This window comes from Piliocolobus tephrosceles, chromosome 1 (genome assembly GCF_002776525.5).
Source record: "Piliocolobus tephrosceles isolate RC106 chromosome 1, ASM277652v3, whole genome shotgun sequence".
NCBI classification, from domain to species: Eukaryota; Metazoa; Chordata; class Mammalia; order Primates; family Cercopithecidae; genus Piliocolobus; species Piliocolobus tephrosceles.
The window spans coordinates 109,572,335-109,594,746 of NC_045434.1; the positions used below are offsets into that span (position 1 = coordinate 109,572,335).

At 43.1% G+C, this 22,412-nt stretch overlaps 1 long non-coding RNA gene across 4 annotated transcripts; it reads left to right on the forward strand.

The window, feature by feature from the left end:
- The first annotated feature begins 1,215 nt into the window (after nt 1–1,215).
- LOC111556042 lies at nt 1,216–15,764 on the forward strand. Of its 4 annotated transcripts, none has more exons than XR_002735705.2 (4): nt 1,216–1,316; nt 9,169–9,286; nt 9,401–9,553; nt 14,278–14,644. It is a non-coding gene; the product is annotated as an uncharacterized LOC111556042 (long non-coding RNA). The 4 variants fall into 4 exon arrangements; XR_004229211.1 differs by lacking the exons at nt 1,216–1,316; nt 14,278–14,644 and adding exons at nt 2,031–2,600; nt 15,627–15,764; XR_002735706.1 differs by lacking the exon at nt 1,216–1,316 and adding an exon at nt 2,031–2,600.
- Nucleotides 15,765–22,412: the final 6,648 nt, after the last annotated feature.

Below are 22,412 nucleotides of genomic sequence, written 5' to 3' on the forward strand. Positions count from 1 at the left end.
AATACAGGGTACCTCTCTAAAGGACAGATTTAACACCTGGACTCGTCTTTGTAATCATTCAATTCATTCAACAAATACTGAACATATGATCCTCAATACCTAACAACTAATCTTATCTGAAGTAGACCGTAATTTAAAACACCAAGGAAACTAGACAGGATTCACTGAAATATCACGCTACAAAAGAATATCAAACCACATAATTTCAAAACAAAAATGTTACAGGAAAGCATAATAAAGACAGAAAGTCTGGGGCCTAATTTAATGCTTATTATGTCAAAGTATCACAGAAATAGATTACATTACAAGGAAAGAAAAACTACACAGAGGCATGTCCACCCCCACACATTCTGACAGGAAACCCAAAGAAAGTTTCCAAATCCTGTTTCCAGCAGCATCTCTTCTGACACGGCCCTTCATGCTTTTGACGGTAGGAGCCCCAAGTTAAATCTAAGAGCTGATGCTTTACTCTTACTGTAATAAAAACAGAACCATCATCCGCCACCTAAGGAGAAGAGTGGCCACCTGTAGGGCTGTGGCTCATTCACCTTCTGCTCTATTATTCTATTTCATTTTTTATACCTCCTCCCTTCAAAGAAGTAACAAAACTATTTTCCCTCCCAAAACAGAATGCATTACTCCTCAACGGCAGTTCTTTTTCCAAGAGGTCAAAGGTTCCCTAAACTCTGGTTCTCAGCTCTATGAGGAGATCCCATTTTGTAGGCACAAATGTCTTCCTCTCATCTTCTCCCCGTAGCGTAAATTACACAATTCGGCTGAAGACACTGTCCTTAACTTCCTGAGTAAGGGGGCAAGAGATACTCTCACCAACGCTAGTTTGAAGGATAACAAGAATCACACCGTGACCTCTTCCCTAACAAAATTCAGGGAAGAAGCAGAGACGCATGAAAAGTAACATTGAAAAGGCGAACACATGGTAAGCTACGGAAGACAGGGGGGTAAAGAAGGCGGGAAAGGGGCTGGAAGGTGGAGTGAGATGTAGATGTCAGCCCTATTCACTGGGGGAATAAAGGAAGGAAAGGGAGACCCTGAACCCTGACAAGTGAGCCCGGAGACAGCAACGCTCCAGTCCACCCGCACTTCTACAGCAGAGGACAGAGAATTCACCCAACCCTCCAACCCCCTTCCCCGTGTGTCCCCCCGCCCCTCCCTCCGGCCCAAAAGGGAGAGCTGGGTTTGAAGGAAGCTCTGACCCTAGACAGGGGACATGCAAGAGGAGGAAGGCAGCGATGTCCAATCTTCTACGTCTCTCAGGCAGTGAGGGACGAGGGCACCGTGTCTGGGGAGACGGCGAGGTAAATGGGCTTGTGCTATGACACCTCAGGGAGTTGAAGGGTGGGGGACACAATGTCCTCTTTCTCTCCCACAGCCGGCCGGGGCCCCTCCCGACGGTCTCTCGCAGGCCTACAGTCGACCGGGTCGGTCCGCGGGCGTGGCTGGCCCTGGTCCTGGCTGCGGCCGGGCCTCCCAGATCCCCGGCCCCTCCCGCCGGCCAGGCCCCCGGGCCGCCGCCCCGGACACCGATGGAACGCGGAGGAGGAAGGGGGAGCCAGGCGACTGACCGGCGACATGAGCCGCCTCACCCTCTGCTCGGCCGACCCGCGCCCCCCGCTCCCTCTAGGGCCGTCTGGGGCTCCCCGCCCCTCACTCACCCCCCCGGTCCAGCGCCTCCTCCACCTCCTCCACCTCCTCCTCCTCCTCCTCCCTCCTCTCGGCCGTGGCTCCTGCTCCGGCTCTGCGCGGCGACGGCGGCGGCGGCCTCGGGAGCGGCGGCGGCGCCTCCTCCAGAACGCGCACGCACGCAGCACGCAGGCCCCGCCCCCTGGTTCTGCCCCGCCCCTCCAAGTTGGCGACAGCTGGGCTTCGGCCCCGCCTTCCCCGCAGCGTTCCGGAGTCCGCTTAAAGGAGCCGCGCACACAGGAGCCGGGAAAGCCTGAAACTACCGGGAAGGGGTGGGGAGTTTTAGCTTTGCATAGGGCGGGATGGGAGGTGGGTAAGACCGGAAAAAAAATGAGGAAGGGTCCAAAGATTCAGGAAGAGAATTTGGAGGGAACGCAATCATTCGACAAGCCCTAATTGAGCACCTGTTAGGTTCTAGGCGCTGTTGTCACTAAGCGCAGAGGGATCAAGCCATAGACAGGCAAATACCCTCTTGCAAGCTGCAAGAGGGTAGTGGAGTGGGAGAGGGAAGACAGACAACAAATAAGTGACAAAAATAGCAGGTAATGATAAGTGGTGTGGAGAAAAATAAAGCAGGGGATAGGGTGACTTTACACCTGGTGAGATACTGCCTCTCAAAGAAGACCTTTGAGAGCATACACACGGGATGAAGGAATTAAGTCTTGCAAACACGCGGGCTGGGAGGAGGAATAGCCTTTGCAGGCTGAGAGAAAATCAGCCGTTAACCCAAAGGTGGGGATACGTTTGCCATGTTGCAGAAACAGTGAAAGGCCAGCATGGCTGAGCAGCGTCAGCCAGCCCGAGAGCAGTACCAGCTAGGCTCGGAGAGGCGGGCCAGTGGCCAGATCCAGTGAAACCTGTGGGCCATTATAACAGGAACTGGAAACCATGAGAGAAGGGTGAGCCGAGGAATGACCGCATCTGATTCACATTGTTAAAAGTTAGTCTTGCTGATGTGTGTAAAATACACAATGGGGAAGCACGGATGTCCTTGGAATACCAGTAAAGTAGCTTGGACTAAATAGCCTGGCAGCCACGGACAGGATGAGAAGAAGGCTATTTTATTTTATTTAGATACATTTTGATTGGAATGGATTTGGATTTGGGACATAGCGTGTGAAAGTACAAAAAGAAATCAGAGTTGATTCTTAGGTTCGGGCCTGATGACTGAGTTAATGGCGGTGCCACTTAATGAAATGGAGGAGCAGATCTGGGGTTGAGGAACTCAAGAGTCTTTTCTTACACGTTACGTTTAAGGTGCTTATTATACATCCAAATGGAGATGTTGAATAAACAATTGATATATGAATCTAGAGAGACACATTTAGGATTCATTAGCACATAGATACTTTTTAAGTCTTAAGTCTAGTTAGGATCACATAGGGAGAGGAGATAGCTGAAGGAAAGGACCAAGAGGCACTCCAACACTTGAAGGGTAAGTAGAAAAGGAGGAGCTATCAGTCAGGGCAGGAACACCAGGAGAAGGTGAAGCGTTGGAAAACAAGGGAATTGTTTCAGGAAGGAGGGAGTGAAGAGTCTTATCAGATACTGCTGAAATTAATAAGATAAGGAATGAGAATTTGAACACTGGATGTGGCCTGATGAAGTTGCCGATGACCTTGATGAAAACAGTTTCAGTGGAGTCATAGGGGAGAAAGTCTGATTAGGGTATGTTAATAGGATAGGAGGTGAGGAAGAGAAAGTGTTCTAAACAGCTCTTGAGAGACTTTGCTGTGAAGGAGAAAAGGGCAGTAGCCAGAGAGGTACTTGAGATCAAGGGAGGGTATTTTAAGATGATAAATGCTTTTTCTCATTTCGGTATGCTGGAATGATTTTTTTTTTTTTTTTTTTTTTTTTTTTAGTCTTGCTCTGTTGTCAGGCTGGAGTGCAGTGGTGCAATCTCAGCTCACTGCAACCTCCAACTCCCTGGTTCAAGCGATTCTCCTGTCTCAGCCTCCCAAGCAGCTGGGATTATAGTCATGTGCCACCACACCCGGCTAATTTTATATTTTTAGTAGAGACAGGGTTTCTACCTTTTTGGCCAGGCTGGTCTAGAACTCCCAACCTCAGGTTATCCACCCACCTTGGCCTCCCAAAGTGCTGGGATTACAGGCATGAGCCACCGCGCCCAGCCGGAATGATTCTTTAGAGAGGTAAAATTGATGACACACGAGGCAAGAGGAGACAACTGGAGAGAGTGTCTTCAAGTAGGTGAGAAGCAATTGGATCTAGCACACAAGTGAAAGGGTTGGCCTAGGATAGGAGTAAGGGAATGCATTCACACGCTATTTCTGGAGAGAAGGTAGAGTGTCTGGGTGCAGATGCAGATAGATTAGGCAGTACATTTGGTGGTGGCACACTCAGGCCCCTGCAGAGCAGAGGCGGCAAGTAGGAGCTGAAATCTAGCCCTTGCTTTGCCTGCAAAGCCATGTGCCCTGGTGGGGTCACATCAGCCTGGAGGAAGGGGTACCTTTCTGATTGCTCCACCAGGAGAGGTGGTGCATTTTAGCAGTCCTGCATATGCTTTTACACACACATGCATACCCATGCTCTTACACACACATGCATACCCACACACACATGTATGGACCTTTTCCCAGTTTCCACTGAGTGCCATGTGTACTGGCTGCCTCACTGGGATTGATGAGGTAAGATCTGTTCTTTAAACAATGAGAAGCTGTTTGCTATTAAAGGAGATAGAAGAAGGTGAGAAATAATCACCTTGAAGGGTGGAAAAGTAACTAGAGAAGCGTAGTATGGACAATGCTGAGTGCCCTCTTGAGTTGATGGTCATACATTAAAGTAAGACCACTCAGCAAGGCCATGTGATTCTCCTCCAGCCACATTCCATTGCTTGGGGATTGGAGGAGAATTGTATTTGACCAGGTCTGAGTTTTGCTGGGGAAAGCCGATGAGAGGGTAGGAGTATCATGTAAGGGAGTCATTATAGTGATGGACCTTGGAATTTAAGCTGGGAGGGAAGAGAGGGTAAGTGGTGGAGTCACTGGTTTGGTATGGTCCCTGTGAGAAGTAGTTTGAGAGGAAGTAATCAAACAAGTGAGGGCAAGGGGACTTTCCAAAGGTTGAGCATGGGGAAGGGTGAGTAAGGCGGTTAGGGGAGAGGAAGCACAAAGTATCTGTGAGAAAAAGGTTCAGGCTGGCTCCAAGGAGTTAAGAAAACAGCAAAGCCCTTGGGCTTCTGTCCTCGTCACAGTATATGTGAACCATTGGTTTGGAGAGGTTGAGGAACTGGATTGCCCACTCATGATCTTCAGGGAGCTTCACAAATGGGAGAAACTGAGTGCAGGAGGGGATGAACCAATTAAATCCTCCCAGGGCTGCTTTACAAGCTTTGGGAGAACACAACGGGCACTTTGCTTTGCCTGCCCTTTCCTTTCACCAGGGATATCTGACCATTTGGTAGACACTTTATCTGACCTGGTATTTGACAGAAGCTAAACAACACCTTTCTTCGTAAATCCAGCTCCTCCTCTTCCTGACTTCCTCTTTTCTGTTCATGGCACTACCTTTCTCAGTCACTCAGCTGCCAAACCAAAACCTCCTTTAATCCATCTTCCTCATTCTATGCCCAATTAGTCCCTAAAGCATAGTGAGCTGCACTGTTCAATAAACATTGCACTGTGATGGAAATGTTCTTTATCTGCATAGTCCAATACAAGAGTCACATATGGCTATTGAGCATTTTAAATGCAGCTAATGCAACAGAGGAACTAATTTTTGTGTGTGTGTGTGTGTGTGTGACAGAGTTTTGTTCTGTCACCAGGCTGGAGTACAGTGGCACGGTCTTGGCTCACTACAACCTCCACCTCCCAGGTTCAAGCGATTCTCCTGTCTCAGCCTCCCGAGTAGCTGGAACTTCAGGCAAAGGCCACCAAGGCCAGCTAATTTTTGTATTTTTAGTAGAGGCAGGGTTTCACTGTGTTAGCCAGGATGGTCTCAATCTCCTGACCTCGTGAACTGCCCGCCTCCACCTCCCAAAGTGCTGGGATTACAGGCGTGAGCCATCATGCCCGGCCTAAATTTTAAATCCTATTTAATTTTAATTAAAGTTACATTTAAAGAGCCTTGACTATGAGATACTATATTGGACTGCACAGGTACAAATACTGTACTTTCTACACAGTGACCCTTCCATCTGCCCCCACCTCTCTAGCTCTATTGCCACGACCCTAGGTCAGGTATTGGTTAACCTAGGTTGAGACTTTTGCTGTGCTCTCCTGTCGGGTCTCCTGCTTAGTTGCCTTCCCTTCAGTCCGTCTCATGTTCTTGCCAAAACCGTCTTCCTAAAGCATGGGCCAGATCATGACTCCACCCTATTTTAAAAACTATCAATAGTTCCCCATCAAATTTAGTACAAACTGCTCAGTCTGGCACTTGCCCAATTATGTATCTCCATCCTACTTTTCTAGCCTTACCTTTCAGTATACCCTTACACGTATACCAAACTACTTGCTGTAACTCCTACTAGCTTTTTACAAAGGAGTCAACTTATTAAGTTGCCTCTCTGCCTGCAACAAATGCTTTCCATTCCCTCTATCAAACCTAAAATCTGTTGAAATCCTTGAAGGCCTGTCTCATATTGCAGCTTCTAAGTGGAGCACTCCTCTGAAGTAGTTCCTATTCATTCCTCGCCTATGGCACTTATAGGCTGCCTTATAGTGCATTTTATGTATTCATTTTATTCTCATTACTAAATATTATTCCTTGCAAATCACTGTGTTTTAATTTCGTTAATGTCCCTTGCAATATAAGGCGCACCTTATAAAATAAGGTACTCTTCAAATAGCCACTGAAAGTAGTTATGCACTTTCATGAAGTCTGTAGAGCATCCATACCCCTGTCTAACTCTAACAGTAACATCACTAGCCCTCAAAAAGAAAGTCTTTATACCCTGGAAGCAACTTTTCTAACATAAAGTTCAGACGTTTGAAGAGAAACAGACCAGGTACATTTCTTTTCATGTTATTATTGGCTGAGAATTTCTTCCAAAGGCTCCCCAAACTTAGGGCACTTTTACAATTCAGTTCTAGTTTGTAATTCTAAAGAGCACAGTTATTCTTAGAACTGACAGGACCAGCATAGACACTTCTGGGACCAATTGAAGCCTTTAAGAAGATTGTGATACATATCAATAAAAAGAGGCTTCCATCTAATAAATGTTTAGAAAATACATTTTTAGAGCTTGAACTCTTAGGAATCTATGATGCAAGAGTAGAACTACTTATGTTATGCCCTACAATGCCTTATGTACTTTTCTTATTGGTGCAGTAGCTTTTAAGGATTTGAAGAGCAGGTATAATATTTTAAACAAAAAATGTATTTCACACATACAGGACATTAGGCACATTTATTCAATGAGCCTTAACTGAAGCTTGTTACTTAGCAAGCCCTTATGCTTGCTGCTGAGGATACAAAGACAGGAAAAATACCGTCCCTTCACTCAAGAAGGGCACATGATAAAAATGTAACCTGGCGTTGGTATGTGATTTTACAGTTTTCACAATATCTGATCCTACCAATGATGCCATTAAACTACGTATTATTAGTCTCATATTGTAAAGGGAAAGACTTGCTTCGAAAGATTAAATGAATTTACACAAAAGCAGAGAGCTATTAATTGGCAAAGCCTCAAACTGGTACCCAGATGTTTGGGTATCAAGACATTGATTGAATTAGAATTTTAAGTTCCCTGAAAGCAGGTACTTGATTTTCTTTATTCATTACTATATTCTCTGAGCCTAGAAAAGTAACAAGAATATAGTAGGTTCTCAGTAAGTGTTTCAGGAATAAGTATTCAGGAGTATGTGTCTGTGGGTGTGTAGAGAGAGAGAGAGAGAATATAAGCGAACCATATACTTTACTGGTTATTTGTATACTTGAATTAACTAAACTGATGTTATCCATATTAGTGCCACTCAAAATGTGGTCCATAGATTGTTGGTGCTGGTCCACAAAATGACCAGTTGACCTTGAGATAAGTACAGAAAATGAGAGTAAGCATTTAGAATCCTTTCTAGCAATTTGCCATTGCTATGATATCCAAGCAAGTGATTAGTGGACTTGTCTAGGTGAACCAGGGCATGGACATGTCTAAGTCTTATGGTTGGTTACATGAGGTATATATAACCTATGTACTAGCCACATAGCGTTTCATTTAGTCCTATCATGTTGGCCACTTACTGCCCAACTTCTCCTCTTCCTAGATGTTCTTTACTATTTAACAAAGAGAACACTTCATGCCTTTGAAATGAAAGAGCTGGCAACAGATTTAAAACTTAAAAAAAAAAAAAACCCTACATTTTCACCAAAAAAAAAAAAAAAACGCTATCTACCACTGATCTTATGATGTAAAGGTATCGTTATGCAGTAATTAAGTATGTGATCCCTGGAGTGAGGCTACATAGCTTTAAATGCAGCTTTTGCCACTAGCTTTGCAGCCTTGGACAAGTTACTTAAACTGTTGTAGCCTCAGTGTTCTTGTCTGTTATCTGATACTAAAAAGAGTACAAAATTTCATAGTGCTTTGGTAAAAACTGAGAGAGAGAATGCATGGACAGTACTCTTCATAGAGACTGGCACATAATGACAAAATGTTATTTTATGTTATAATAAGTATACCTATTACTATTATTCTATTCTTGGGTTATAGAAATTCAGGCTGTTTGCCATCCCACTACTGGGTATATACCCAAAGGATTATAAATTATGCTACTACAAAGACACATGCACACGTATGTTTATTGCGGCACTATTCACAATAGCAAAGACTTGGAATCAACCCAAATGTCCATCAGTGACAGACTGGATTAAGAAAATGTGGCACATATACACCATGGAATACTATGCAGCCATAAAAAAGGATGAGTTTGCGTCCTTTGTAGGGACATGGATGCAGCTGGAAACCATCATTCTTAGCAAACTATCACAAGAAGAGAAAACCAAACACCGCATGTTCTCACTCATAGGTGGGAACTGAACAATGAGATCACTTGGACTCGGGAAGGGGAACATCACACACTGGGGCCTATCATGGGGAGGGGGGAGGGGGGAGGGATTGCATTGGGGAGTTATACCTGATATAAATGATGAATTGATGGGTGCTGACGAGTTGATGGGTGCAGCACACCAACATGGCACATGTATACATATGTAACAAACCTGCACGTTATGCACATGTACCCTAGAACTTAAAGTATAATGAAAAAAAAAAAAAAAAGAAATTCAGGCTGTTTGAAATATTTAAAAGATCTTGACTATAGAGGTAACTCTATAAATATCTAGGCTTGTAAATAGACAGTTACTTTTCGGTTATTCACATTGTTAAAAGATGATAAAGATCAGCCAATTCCAAAGGCTTTTATATTTGTTTTTTAATGCATTGTGTGATTTGAGGGGCAATACAGTTGGTTTCTACATGGCCACTGAAAATAATTTCTGTATTTTCAGCTTAGGTGATCCAAGTGGTGAAAGAAGGTATACAGGCAGGTGCATATTGTGCATCGTAAGAGAGCTAAATCAGACTGGAAGATACTCATGGAGAAATAAGAGTTGTTCATTTGGTGGTGTATGTATTGCCTATTTATATGTTTTATTCAATGGACTTTATATATAAAGTTCTTCTAAGTTCCAGCCCACTGATTCTTTTCTGTTTCCTTCTGTGAACACTGTCGTCTGGAAGTAAGCTGCTACTCAGTCATGCACCTCTGCAAATCTTGGAAAGAATCAAGGATTCCTGAGGCAAGAAAGTTGGATAATGATGAGCACCAGGCAAGACACAGCTGGCCACTGGAGAGAGAGCCCAGTGTAGGCAGAAGGCCAGAATGTGCCAACAGTAAGTGAAGTCTTTTCTTATCAGAAGAGAAAAGCTTGCACTTAGCTGCACTATCAGGGAGAAGACAGGCATCAGACCAACCCAGCCTTCAATAAATGGAGACAAGAGAAATCCAGGAGCCTAGCTTCATAGATGTGAATTAACATCGTTTATTCTGTAAAAAACAAAACAGAACAAAAAACTCAAGCATGTGTAAGCTGCAAATTAAACAACCCAAATATATGGATATCTGAATTTACAGAAGGCAGAATAGTGTGGTTAGGGTTGCTAGATTTAGCAAATAAAAATAGAGGATCCCCAGTTGAATTTGAATTTCAGATAAACAAAAAATATGCTTTTAGTAAAAATATGTTCCATACAATATTTAGGATTTGTTTATCCAACAATCAAGTGTAACTACATTTTATCTGGCATCCCTAAGTGTGGTTAAACATGTAGGCTCTGGAGTCACACAGCATGAGTTCAAATTCTGATCTTGCTTCTTACCAGCTGTGTGACCTTGGGCAAATTATTTAACCATTCTGAGCTTCAGTTCCTTTGTGTGTAAAATTAGGATAATATTTACTTCATAGGGTTGTTGTGAAGATTAAATAATACATTTAAAAATTTACAGTGTTAACTGATACATCATAGGTGCTCAAAAACTATTAGCTATTTTTATAGGAAAGACAAACTGTTATTCATTAACCAAATTACTTTTCTTTAATTGACATTATGATTCAAGTACCTTTAAAAAAATCTCTAAGTGGAGCTTTTTTATTCCCTTCTATTTCCATGGTACTGTCTCTTTATTACAACAAACTGAGCTAACACAACTTTTAGACTCACTATTTACGGTATAAAGGAATACACACCAAACATTGTACAATATCATCAGGTCTCCTATTCCTTCCCTTAGTACCTGATACTTGAACCCAATTTTGAAGACATTCTAAGCACAAAATTTCCAGTGAGAAATTTGGATAAACGTTTACAAAATATTCCTTGAATGTTTGCTAGATAAAAGTTAGGAGCCAATGACAGCTCTAGAATGGAGTTTTCTTAGAGAGAGGTTTTGTTACAATGGATTTTTTGTGATAGGATTTCTGCACTCTGTGTAGATCATTTGAGAATAACCAACTTGGCCGGGCGTGGTGGCTCAAGCCTGTAATCCCAGCACTTTGGGAGGCCGAGATGGGTGGATCACGAGGTCAGGAGATCCAGACCATCCTGGCTAACACGGTGAAACCCCATCTCTACTAAAAAATACAAAAAAACTAGCTGGTTGAGGTGGCGGGCGCCTGTAGTCCCAGCTACTCGGGAGGCTGAGGCAGGAGAATCGCCTGAACCCGGGAGGCGGAGCTTGCAGTGAGCTGAGATCTGGCCACTGCACTCCAGCCTGGGCGACAGAGCAAGACTCTGTCTCAAAAAAAAAGAATAACCAACTTATACAGAGAGTTCCAGTTCTTGTAATTGAGCTCTATTATCATGAAGTTAAAAATCAGACAAGAAGAAAGGGCAATGGGCTTGGAATAAAAAAAAAATATGTTTCTCCCATTCAGTGCAAGTCACTTTCTGAATATTTGCTTTCTCATTTATAAAGTGAGAATACTATCTTAAAGAGCAATAATTAAGTTAAATGAGATAATATAAGGGACAATACAGTACTGGTTTTCAAAGTAAGCATTCAATAAATGTTTGTTAGTATGGATCCGTTATATTCAATAGAAGAAAAACTATATACCAGTGCAGCCTTATGGAAAGATTAAAGCCTGAGGCTTATGCTACTTTATATGGCTGAGCTAAAACTCCTTACTCTGTCCACGTCTGCTTTTGGATAAGAACCAATAACTTCCAAACAATGATACAACCTAAGGGGAATTCAAGGAAGAACTCCATCTTCCCCATCTTCAGTGAGTGGTGTTGTGTGTGTGTGTGTGTGTGTGTGTGTGTGTGTGTGTTGGGTGGAGGGAAGTAGTGGGATAGGAGAAAGGCCAGAAAAGGAGCTGGAGAGGTCCTTTTTCTTTCAGTAACTAGTTAAGCCAGATACCCAATTTTGTGTATAAAACTACTAGCTTGAGTCCGAAAAGTAGAAAACACATTTCCAGTAAATTTACAATATTAATTTTGAGCTGAGGGAGCAAATGCCAAATTCAAACCAGATTCAGAAATTATGACCTCAGTTTTTCCAGAGTTTCTACTGATTTGGATTGTTATAGATTGGCCAGGGGTAGACTGTATTAGGGGAAAAATAAGAGAGAGAAATAGAATTCACAAGAATACGTAAACTCAGTGAATGAAGTTTCTTGTGGTAGCATTTGCTGCTAATAAATGAGACTCAAGCAAAATAGTATAGTATTTTGCTAAGGAAGAGTGAGGGGGTGAGTCTTAGGGTTTTGCAAGGGGGATTACCAAGGGAGTCAATCATTTTTGGCTGTAAGGTCATAAGGGGCGTATAGTTTTTCAGGGCAGTACATGAATGATGTTAAACTAAAGTAGTAGAGCTGGTGTTTACAGAATAAACTAGAAGGCGATTTTGAAAGTCAGTCAGGCCAGGTGTGGTGGCTCATGCCTGTGATCCCAGCACTTTGGGAGGCCAAGGCAGGCAGATCACCTGAGGTCAGGATTTTGAGACCAGCCTGGCCAACATGGTGAAACCCATCTCTACTGAAAATACAAAAATTAGCTGGGTATGGTGGTGTGTGCCTGTAATCCCAGCTACTTGGGAGGCTGAGGCAGGAGAATCACTTGAACTCAGGAGGCAGAGGTTGCAGTAAGCCGAGAGCACGCCACTGCACTCCAGCTTGGGTGACAGAGCAAAAATCCATCTCAAAAAAAAAAAAAAAAAAAGCCAATCAATATTTATATATTGAATATCAACTCTGTACTCAATAGCCTCCCAGTGTTCAGGGGATACAATGACACAGAGTAGAGCAGCAGCACCCAGTGTGTCTAGTTTAGGGAGAAATAACCTGTGAGCCTAGACGAAGACAGAAGAAAAAGATGGAAGACTCAGTAAGCAAAGGGTTAAGAAATCTTGAATGACTAACATTTGAGTAAAAAAAAAAGTAAGGGTCGAGTTCTAAAACAAAGAATAGAAATAGAATTTGCTACCAAAGAAAGGGGCTCTTGCTAAAAAAATAATAATAATGAAGTGTCAGGTGTGCCAGGGACCTGATTGAAGGGCTCACTTGGGCTTTGAACTTGGCAAAGGGTAGAGGTGAAGCATTCTCAAATCCTTCCCTTGCCTCCTGCACCCAGGGTTCAAGGTGTGAAGGAAGAAAAGCCAGGGCATGTGCATCCTTGACAGACATCTGAAATAGATTATCATCTTGCTGGGAGTTGGAGGGTTTTTTTCTCACCGCCCCTCTGTTCATCCTCTGAGCTGTAATTGCCAAAATAGACAGATTATCACAAACTCAGCCTATGCAAGTATCTTTTAATGCTCATTTGCTGACTTTAATGAATTCCAGAACCAATTTGTGATCTTACAATCGCTCAGGTTTATCACCAAAAGAAAGCACTGTGAGTCTAGTGCAAGAGGTCAGCTCAGCAGAACTCAGCAGTGAGACATGGATATGAAAATGGATTCAAATGAACTCTTGTGGCCATTGTAAGGCCTCGCTGTTCTCTAATATCATTAAACAGAAAAACATTAGGTGCTGGATGTCCTGATGAACCAGTTCTTGTACAATAACGGTCTTACAAACTACACTCGAGTATCCTTTTGTTCTCTCTTCAAATTTCACAGCTTCCTCTACTCTGCCTAAAAAGGAAAACTCACATCTTTAAACTGTTACAATAAAACTATTGGCAGCCTGTAAAGTGAGAACAGAGCCTTGCCTTAATTTATTGCACTACACAGATTTATTACACATCAGGGTAATAATAACAACACCGTGACTTTGCTGCCTGATAGTCTCCCCTTTTGCTCCCGTAGGAGTGTGGTGGTGGGAGCTTGGAGGGCCCTGTAGACTCCCTGTATGGTGCTAAGCACTGCTGGGCACACTCTTGGCTCAGTGCCATGAAATGATGTGGTACTACTGGGCTGTGCAGTGCCAAGATGTACGCAAAGCTGGTGAGGAGATGAAATATTTGGACAGAAAATACTGGAAGCCATTTGCCAGGTCTATATGAAAATAGTGTTTCCACAGCTGCTATTTGCCAGGAGAATAAGCATTCTCCATCTACCTTCTTCTCATAAAAGGTTCTTCGTGCTCTGAGAATGAAGGCCTTTTTTAAAAAAAAAAAAAAAAAGGTTCCTTATCCTTAAATATGAGGAGAACCCAGTTTTAGAACCATAGAGGTGAGGAATTCCCTTAAGGGGCATTTTCCCTGTCTTTAGGCAACACCACACCTAGAAGAATTCAGGACTATAAAAGTTAAATCGATTCAGAGAGAGTTTCTGGGAAACAGTTAACAAAATTCAGGGTTAAAGATGATCACCCTTCAGGTCAAGTGTCTCCTTCCATGACAGCCTCGCTTCTGGGCTGCTTCTCTGTCTTTTCTTATGGCTCCTGTGTCCTGGGGTGCCTGATCAATCTTGGCTGCTTCCAGGGAAACTGTGCAGAGGCACTTGGGCCCTCAGCTTGCCCCTGGTGACGACAGTGACATCCTCAAAGAAGACAGCATCCATCAGAGGTGCCCTCCTGCTGCTCAGCTTGCTCTGGAAGCCTTTCATTAGAGTTTCTAATTTTTAAGATAATGGGAACTAAATGGGGATTATTTTGATTTCTTCTTACCAGCCAATACTTTTGTAGCTGAAGCCTGCTGCCCCCAGCTGCACTGCCTGAACAAATTGCATCCGAGCAAGCCAAAGCTGCAGCCCAGGAGACTGCTGACATGACTTCAGAAAGGCACAGCCCAATCCTATTGCCTAATTTTCTTTGTTCCGAGGCCAAAACTTTGGCCTGTAATAGTGTTTGGATTTCTGGCCTTTTGGGTGACCACTTTAGTTCTTCCTTTCTTCACCTACCAAGAGAGAAACATCTTTAACAAATCATCAGTAAATTAATCCATGAATTCCAAGCAGTTGAGAAGCTCAGGCTACTGCTGCTTCTTCCATACCATGCTTGATAAAAATGAAAAATTCAATCCGCCCATAGTCCATCACCTGGTTGTACTTAACACAGAGATTGACTCTCTGAATATAGTACAAAGACCAAAATGATTGGAAAATTATGTATGCTTTACCTCTCAGAAGAATCAGATGACCTCAATAAATATTTTTTGAGACCATTAGGCCCTGAGGATCCAAAGACATTGTCCTTGTACTCTCCAAAAGCTTTAGTTTTCTTCCCAATAAACACATGTACGTTTATTTGGTTTTGCATCGGCAAGTGGCAATCGGTCAGGTAAATTTGCCCTTGGGAAATTTTATCCTGCCAAAGTGATTCACAAGCCACAAAAATGTGACAACTACCATCCTTAGAATACCAGTCATGCCCTACACTTCACAGGATAGGCTGGGTTTGGGTCTCCTCTTCCTCTGTTGGCTGTTGCCTCTTACAACTACTAGGCAAATTCTGAATCTTGGAAACCACTTCAGTCCTGTAGTCACTAACTGCTGCCTGGCAAGCAACCATGTCGGTGTCCTGTCTGAGTCCAATGGGGAATTATCACTACTAACTTGAAGCTCTGGCAGTAGATCTTCCTCTCCCAAATGACCTCAAAACAATCTAACAGCAGGGAACCCAGTGAGGCAGAGTGGTGGCTGAAACGTATAAATGGAGATAAACATGGTCCCAGGTGCCATCAGAGAGTCAACAGACCCCAGGCTTCAAAGCACATTGCTGATTACTCTTGATGGAGGGCCCACAACTGTTTTAATCATGCAATTATTTTGAGGATAAATTTATGAGAAAGGAGATTGACCTCCCAGCCATTTTGCAGGGTGGCTATCAATAGATTGGTCCAAAAGGAAGAACAAGGAAAAGGGGACCAAAGAAGATAAATGAAAATACAAGGTAAGAAGTGGGTAGAAGCTGTAGCATTGTAAACAAATCCAAGCCAAAATTGTCAGAGGCGGGGAACTGTTTTTAAAAATTATTTTGAGGATGAAGATGACTTTTTTGTTTTGTTTTTATATTTTAAGGGCATAAGCTGAACTGTGGACATCCTGCCACTGGGAATTAAAGTAGAAAAAAACACAGAATGTAATGGGGCCTCCACTCACAAGAAGAATTTGGATCAAAGCATGGCAGTGAGGGGAAGCATTGAGCAGGTGAAAGTGAAGCAGAGGCTTTAGTCCTGCAAGAAACAGTCGCCTGACTTTAAAGCGTGCCTGTGTCACTGACAGCATTTAGCAGTGCACAGTGTGCAGAAACTTGGCTCGTCAGCCCTCCTGATGCTGACAGATAGGGCAGCTTCACTGTGGAGCACTACACAAGCTCATTTGCTGCCTTCATCAGTCTGTAGGTGCTGACTTTGCTCGTAGAGTCACCACCGCAGCCACAGGGCCTCTTCTCACTTACCCACTTCCTCCCCATTCACGTTGCTCCTCTCATCAGAGACACTAAGGCCCACTGGAGCCTGCTTTGCATCTCTTACATCAGAGGTTTGGGATGGCACATTGCAAATGATCTTTGCAAACTCTTCCGTCTGTACTCTTGAAGTCTAAGCAGAGAGGCAACGAAAAAGTGGCCCAGGAGCAAAATGTCTACGTTTCTAAAATGAGTCTGAAATGAAGTTCATCGGAAAATGTAGCTGGAGCCAAAGACAGCTTTCAGGGTCAAAGTTGGGCAGGATCTCATAGAGTTGCAATCCTGCAAATTTTATTTGTTTTGTTAAAAAGAGAAGGAATTTTTTTAAAAAGCTAGATAGTACCCCCTTAGTTGGCATGGTATGAAAAATAATCTAAAAGATGTTCATCATTTTTTAAACTGCCATTGTGAACATTTTACTGGGAGGAGTGGGTTTTGTATTCCAACACAACTGTTCATGCCCCAAACTTGGGAATGGAGAGAAGAAAACATTTTACAAAGGAGAAAATGAAATATTTGTTACTTAAAATTTTCTACTTTGACAAAAATGAAAGTTCAATTTACAAGCTAAAGAACATTCTGCTGAATCTTCAGTGCACCCCAGAACATCCTACCAGTGGCCTCAGCTCTGCCAAACTTGGCACCTTTCATCTCAGAGTCCCCAGTAAACAGTAATTTCCACAACATTCTAAAGTTGGCCAAGTCATTCAAATTATAGTGATGACAGGTTGGGTGATAGGTGGCAATTTTCCTTTGTTGTCATTACCCTTCCCACATACTGGGCAACTGAGGCATGGAAGAACAGAGGTAAGATGTTGGCTTCAAGGTTCAGGACCAAATTGGTGGCATTCCAGGAACCAAACCTTGAACATTCATGTCATCTCTGGGAAGTGGCTTTTTGATTCAGCACTGGTACTTTCCAGTGTCAGCACTTGTATGTGTCAGTAGCTAAGTCTCTCATCCAAGGGCCCCAGGTCCTCAGCCTCTGCTTCATCTCAGGAAAGCCCTCTGGCAGTTGAAGAGAATGGGATAGGTGGGGAAGTAGGGTGAGGCCTCAGTGAGTTTGATGGTTGGGTGCTTGAATGGAAATCTAAGAGGGGAAGAAGGGCTCTGTGATTGTGATTACTGTAAGGAGAGCCGATTGGATTGGAAAGAGCTAGCACGACTCACACTATGTCCTCCCTTGATAATGATGCATCACAGTGCCATGGCCACACCTGACTACACACTTCACTTGCCCTGCCCCCTTGGGTGTTAGGTATATCCCTTCAACTTTGGAAAGGGGCATAACATGTAGATACTGGGGTAGATTTTCCTGAGGTCTTATTTGTATCCATCTTTAATGGAAATAAACAGGACACTTATTTCCAGGTTGATAAAAATGGTCTTAGAGTAGCTAAATAATTCTGTGTCAGCTGGACTTTGATTGTGTTTTTAAGTGGCAGAAGAGAAGGATGAACAATGTTCACTAGGTAGAAAAGGTTAGAGTGGTAGATGTTTGCTTCCTCCTATATTCTGCATGATCTCTCGCCTCAGAAAAGTGGGAGAAAAATAAACCAACACACCACCTGATGAATGTCCCACCCCACAGAGTAGTCTAACTCTGTGTCTCAGCAGGAAAAGGGGAAAGAGGAAGAGAAACTGACATTTAATGAGTGCCAACTCTGTATTGGTCACTATATATAAATAGTTGAATTTAATCCTCCATTAAAAGCCCCTACTATGTAGATATTATTATCCCCATTTTAAAAGATAACTCTGTTCAGCTCTTGCAATTAGGAAACCATGAGACCAAAATGTAAAAGCCAGAACTTCCTGACTCCAAAATCCTCTTTCTTTCCTGTTATCCTGCTGAAGTGCCCATTTCAAATGAAGACCGACTTGATCCTGAACATAACCTATAAGAAGAAAGGGACCGCAGGTGGGTACTGTCTTCTTACCCAACACAGTTGTTAGAACACCCTCAGTGACAGAAAGGGTCAGGATGCCAAGTGGTTGTTCACAAACGCTGTTTGGCTAAAGGATCTCATTCGCTGAATGAACACATTTCTTTCCAGGGTTGGGGATGCAGGTCATGGACTGTGGAGGAAGAAACCCTATGGCTTGTTTGTTGAACATTCAGTTAAAGTTTACCCTGAATCACTTCTCAATAAACTTACACATACCTTAAACTAGATGGACCTTTGAAATCATGTTACTCTTACCCTTGTAATAAAAATAATAATAGCCACATTTATTGAGGGCTTATTATGTGCAAGGAGCTGTTCTTTAGGCTTTAAATGTGTCATCTAACCCTCCAACAATCCTATGAGGAAGGTATTATTATTTTCTCTTTTTTACAAATGAAAGGCACAAAAAGGTTAAGAAACTTGTCCAAGGCTACACAGGAGAGAAATGGCAGAACTGGGATTTGAACTTTCAAACCTGGGCACCTCTCAACTATACTTTCTGCTACCTGTCATTAGGGAAGATTGTACATAGATAGGAAGGGTGAGTTTTTTCCTGGGTGTTTGTTTCTTTACTTGGAGAGGGAGATATTTTTCTCATTTTCCATTTCTAGAATAATAGCAACCTTCTGTCACGGAAAGCACCAAATCCCTTTACCCACATTCATGTTAACCTGCTAGATAAGTCTATTCAGTACAATCTCTTAGTCCTCCTTAGTCATTACATAGCTTTATTCCTCCCTTTCCTTCTCCTCAGCTGGTCTTTGGCATCTTCCTTTTGTGTTAGGAGTGAGGGGTGATCATAGACAAGGATCTCCTTTTTCAGCAGTGGGTTACCACTCTCTGGTATGGCCATTGTCCTGGACACCCAGGACAACAGGTGTGATTGAAATCAGAGAGTGGTTGAAATTCAACTTCTCAGATACAAAAGATCCCACTGTGATCACAGGCCGCACCAAAGAGAAGCAGGTGGTTTACCCACACTGAACATTGTCATCGAGGTTAATGAACGTGTTCTTACATGGTCTAAATATAAGCATGTGGACCTCACTGAGGAGAGACCAGGCCCTCAAGAAAGGTCTTGGAAATCCCACCCTCTGCTGTTATGGAGAGGGGAGTAAGCCAAATGCAGCAACCTCAGCTTCTGATTTTGACTGCTGAAACTCACATCTGCCTACACTTCATGTGTAAACAGGGTTGCAAAATTACTCACTCCACTCACATGCGTAGAGAACGTATAGTTTCTTTTTTCTCTTAATCACCCTGATCTCCCTTATGAGCCCTCACCTGCTGGGCAGCAAGAGAGAAAAACATAATTTTAGCTCAATAGATTTTAAAACTAGTCTGATGCAATTATGTAAGCAGTTTCTTTAGGCTTAACTTTTTGACTTTAGGATAAAAGAGTGTTTCAGATTCCTTGCTTCTTCTGGTTTCTTCTCTGTAAATGGCAGCAATGGTTCTCAGACCAGATCCCCTGATGCCCTCCCCATACTGCTCTGCCCTCTTAAACATGGTGGTGCAGCGCCATCTACAAAGCAGTGTCCTAACAAGGAATTTCAAAGGGAATGGGGAAAGAGCTCTCCTGTTCTTGATGTTCTCTAATCGATTTCATTCTTCAGGTAGAACACTGGAGAGGGGAGGCTAGGAGAAGACAGCTTGCTGCCTGGCATGTGGCCACTCCCTACCTCTCATAGCACTGGCTGGAAGAGGAGGCTTGCTAGCCTCTATCACAGGCAGAGGAATATCTATTTACACTTAAGGGAAACTCTAAAATCAGAGACTTGGTTCTTGAACTTCTAGAGATTGTAGAATATCTAATTTGTTTTTCAAGCTGTTGTGATTAACAATCCTGACCTGCCAAGGCATTAGGCCAGGCGAGGCCTCTGCAATGTAAGCTGAAAGAAGCGGGGTTTAGAGAGGAATGGCAATACTGTGTGTGACATTGTGAAATACGTATTTGGTCTTTGTGTTAGTCTGTTCTTGTGTTGCTATAAACACCTGAGGCTGAGTAACTTATTTTAAAAAGATGTTTCATTTTGGCTCATGGCTCTGCAGGCTATACACAAAGCATGGTGCCGGCATCTACTTCTGATGAGGGCCTCAGGAAACTTACAATCGTGATGGAAGGAGAAGAGGAAGCCAGTGCATCACATAGCAAGAAAGGGAGCAAGAGAGAAGGGGACAGTGCAACACACTTAAAAAAAATAAGCCTTATCTCACGAGACGAAACTAACTGAGTGAGAGTTCACTAATCACCAAGGGAATGGTGCTAAGTCATTCATGAGGGATCCGCCCCCATGATCCAGTCACCTCCCACCAGACTCCACCTCCAACACTGGGGGTTATATTTCAACATGAGACTTGGAGGGCACAAACATCCAAACCATATCAGTCTTCAACCCCTCTTCCTGACATACAACTCCTAAAACTCTTAGAATTTCCAAAGTGCTGTCTTTTTATGTGTTAATGAAGTGGCTAGTGGCTCACAGCTCCTAGGAAGCTTCAGGATGGGGGCTGGTCACTGGAAAGACCAAGTCATAATTAGAGGGTTGGGATTTTCAGCCCACCCCCAGCCTCTGGGGAAGAGAGAGGGGCCAAAGCTCAACTTGATCACCAGTGGCCAGTGTTTTAATTAATCATGTGGCCGGGTGCGGTGGCTCACGCCTGTAATTCCAGCACTTTGGGAGGCCAAGGCAGGCGGATCACGAGGTCAGGAGATTGAGACCATCCTGGCTAAAACGGTGAAACCCTGTCTCTACTAAAAATACAAAAAATTAGCCAGGTGTGGTGGCAGGCGCCTGTATTCCCAGCTACTTAGGAGGCTGAGGCAGGAGAATCACTTGAACCTGGGAGGCAGAGGTTACAGTGAGCCGAGATCGCACCACTGCACTCCATCCTGGGCAACAGAATGATACTCCGTCTCAAAAAAAAAAAACAAAAATAATAAAATAAATAAAAAAGAATTAATCATGCCTATGTAATTAACCCTCCATAAAAACACAAAAGAATAGGGTTCAGAGAGCCTCTGAATAGCTGAACATCTGGAGACTTCTAGACAGTGGCATGTCCAGAGGGCATGAAAGCTCTGTGCCCCTTTTTTGCCCTATGCATCTCATCATCTGTATGCTTGGTAATATCCTTTATGATATACCAGTTAAACGTAAGTGTTTCTCTGAGTTCCTTGAGCCACTCTAACAAATCAATGGACCCCAAAGACAGGATCATAGGAATCCCAACTTGAAGTCAGTTGGTAAGAAGTTCTGAGGCCCAGACTTGCGAGTGGTAGGAAGTAGGGGCAGCTTTGTGAGACTGAGCCCTCCCTCAACCTGTGGTTTCTGCTGCTATCGCCAGGTAGATAGTGTTGGAACAGAATTAGAGGGAGCCCAGCTGGTATCCACTGCAGAACTGCTTGCTTGATGTGTGAGGAGAAACCCCCACGCATTTGGTCACAGACGACTTCTGTGGTCACACAGACTTCTGTTCATCACAGAAGTCTTCTGTGATGATTGTTGTGGTGTGAAAGCAGAGGAGAAACACAGTTCAAATTTTTCCACTTTCATACTGTGATTTGCTGAACATTGCTCAATGTAGGCTTGGGATGGTTGGTCTGGGGTATGTAATAGAAGGTGCTTGAAAGTGCTCCTCAACAGTTTTAAAGTCTGTGGGACAAAAAAAAAGTGCTCCTCAAAGGGGAGGCAGGGTAGTGTAATGCTTAAATATACGGAATCTGGATCCAGACTGGACTCTGGTATTTCCTTGTGATGTGGACAACTTTACTTATTTGTAAACTCAGTTTCTTCATCCTAAAATGGCATAATAACAGTATCTACCTCCTAGGGTTTTTACAAAGTTTAAATCTGTTAATATATATAAAAAAGACTTTTGCCTGTCTCATAGTAAGCACTCAACAAATGTTAGCTATTTAGATTCCAAACATATATAGCATTCGATTACAAAGCTGGGAAACATCTTAGGTATGGTATAGCAGAAAGAACAGGGATTTTCAAAACAGCCTAAGTTACATAATCTTGAGCAAGTTGTATGGCCACCGTGAGCCTTGTCTGAAAAAGGAGGATAATTACATCATAGGATAGTTGTGAGAATTAAATGAAATAATATATGTGAAACACTTAGCAAAGAGTGGCACCTAACTGAGGTTCACAGTGTTCCTTCCCCTTTTTCCTATGTCAGTAATATGCTGTCTTATGATTATTTACTATTGTGTTCTCAACCAGGAGTCTTAAGCTTTTATAATCTCCAAACCGGCTAGCACATAGTAGAAACTCAATAGCATCATTAACGCTTCAAACGAGCCTCCAAGTCTGAGGCATGAGACCTAGAATGTCTCCCCTGTTGAGTGTTGCTGGTCAGGGGACAGTTCCCACCCCTCTACCACCAACTTCAATTGTTCTAGGTGTATATTTCTCCCCTTTCTTTATGAAAATTGCTCTG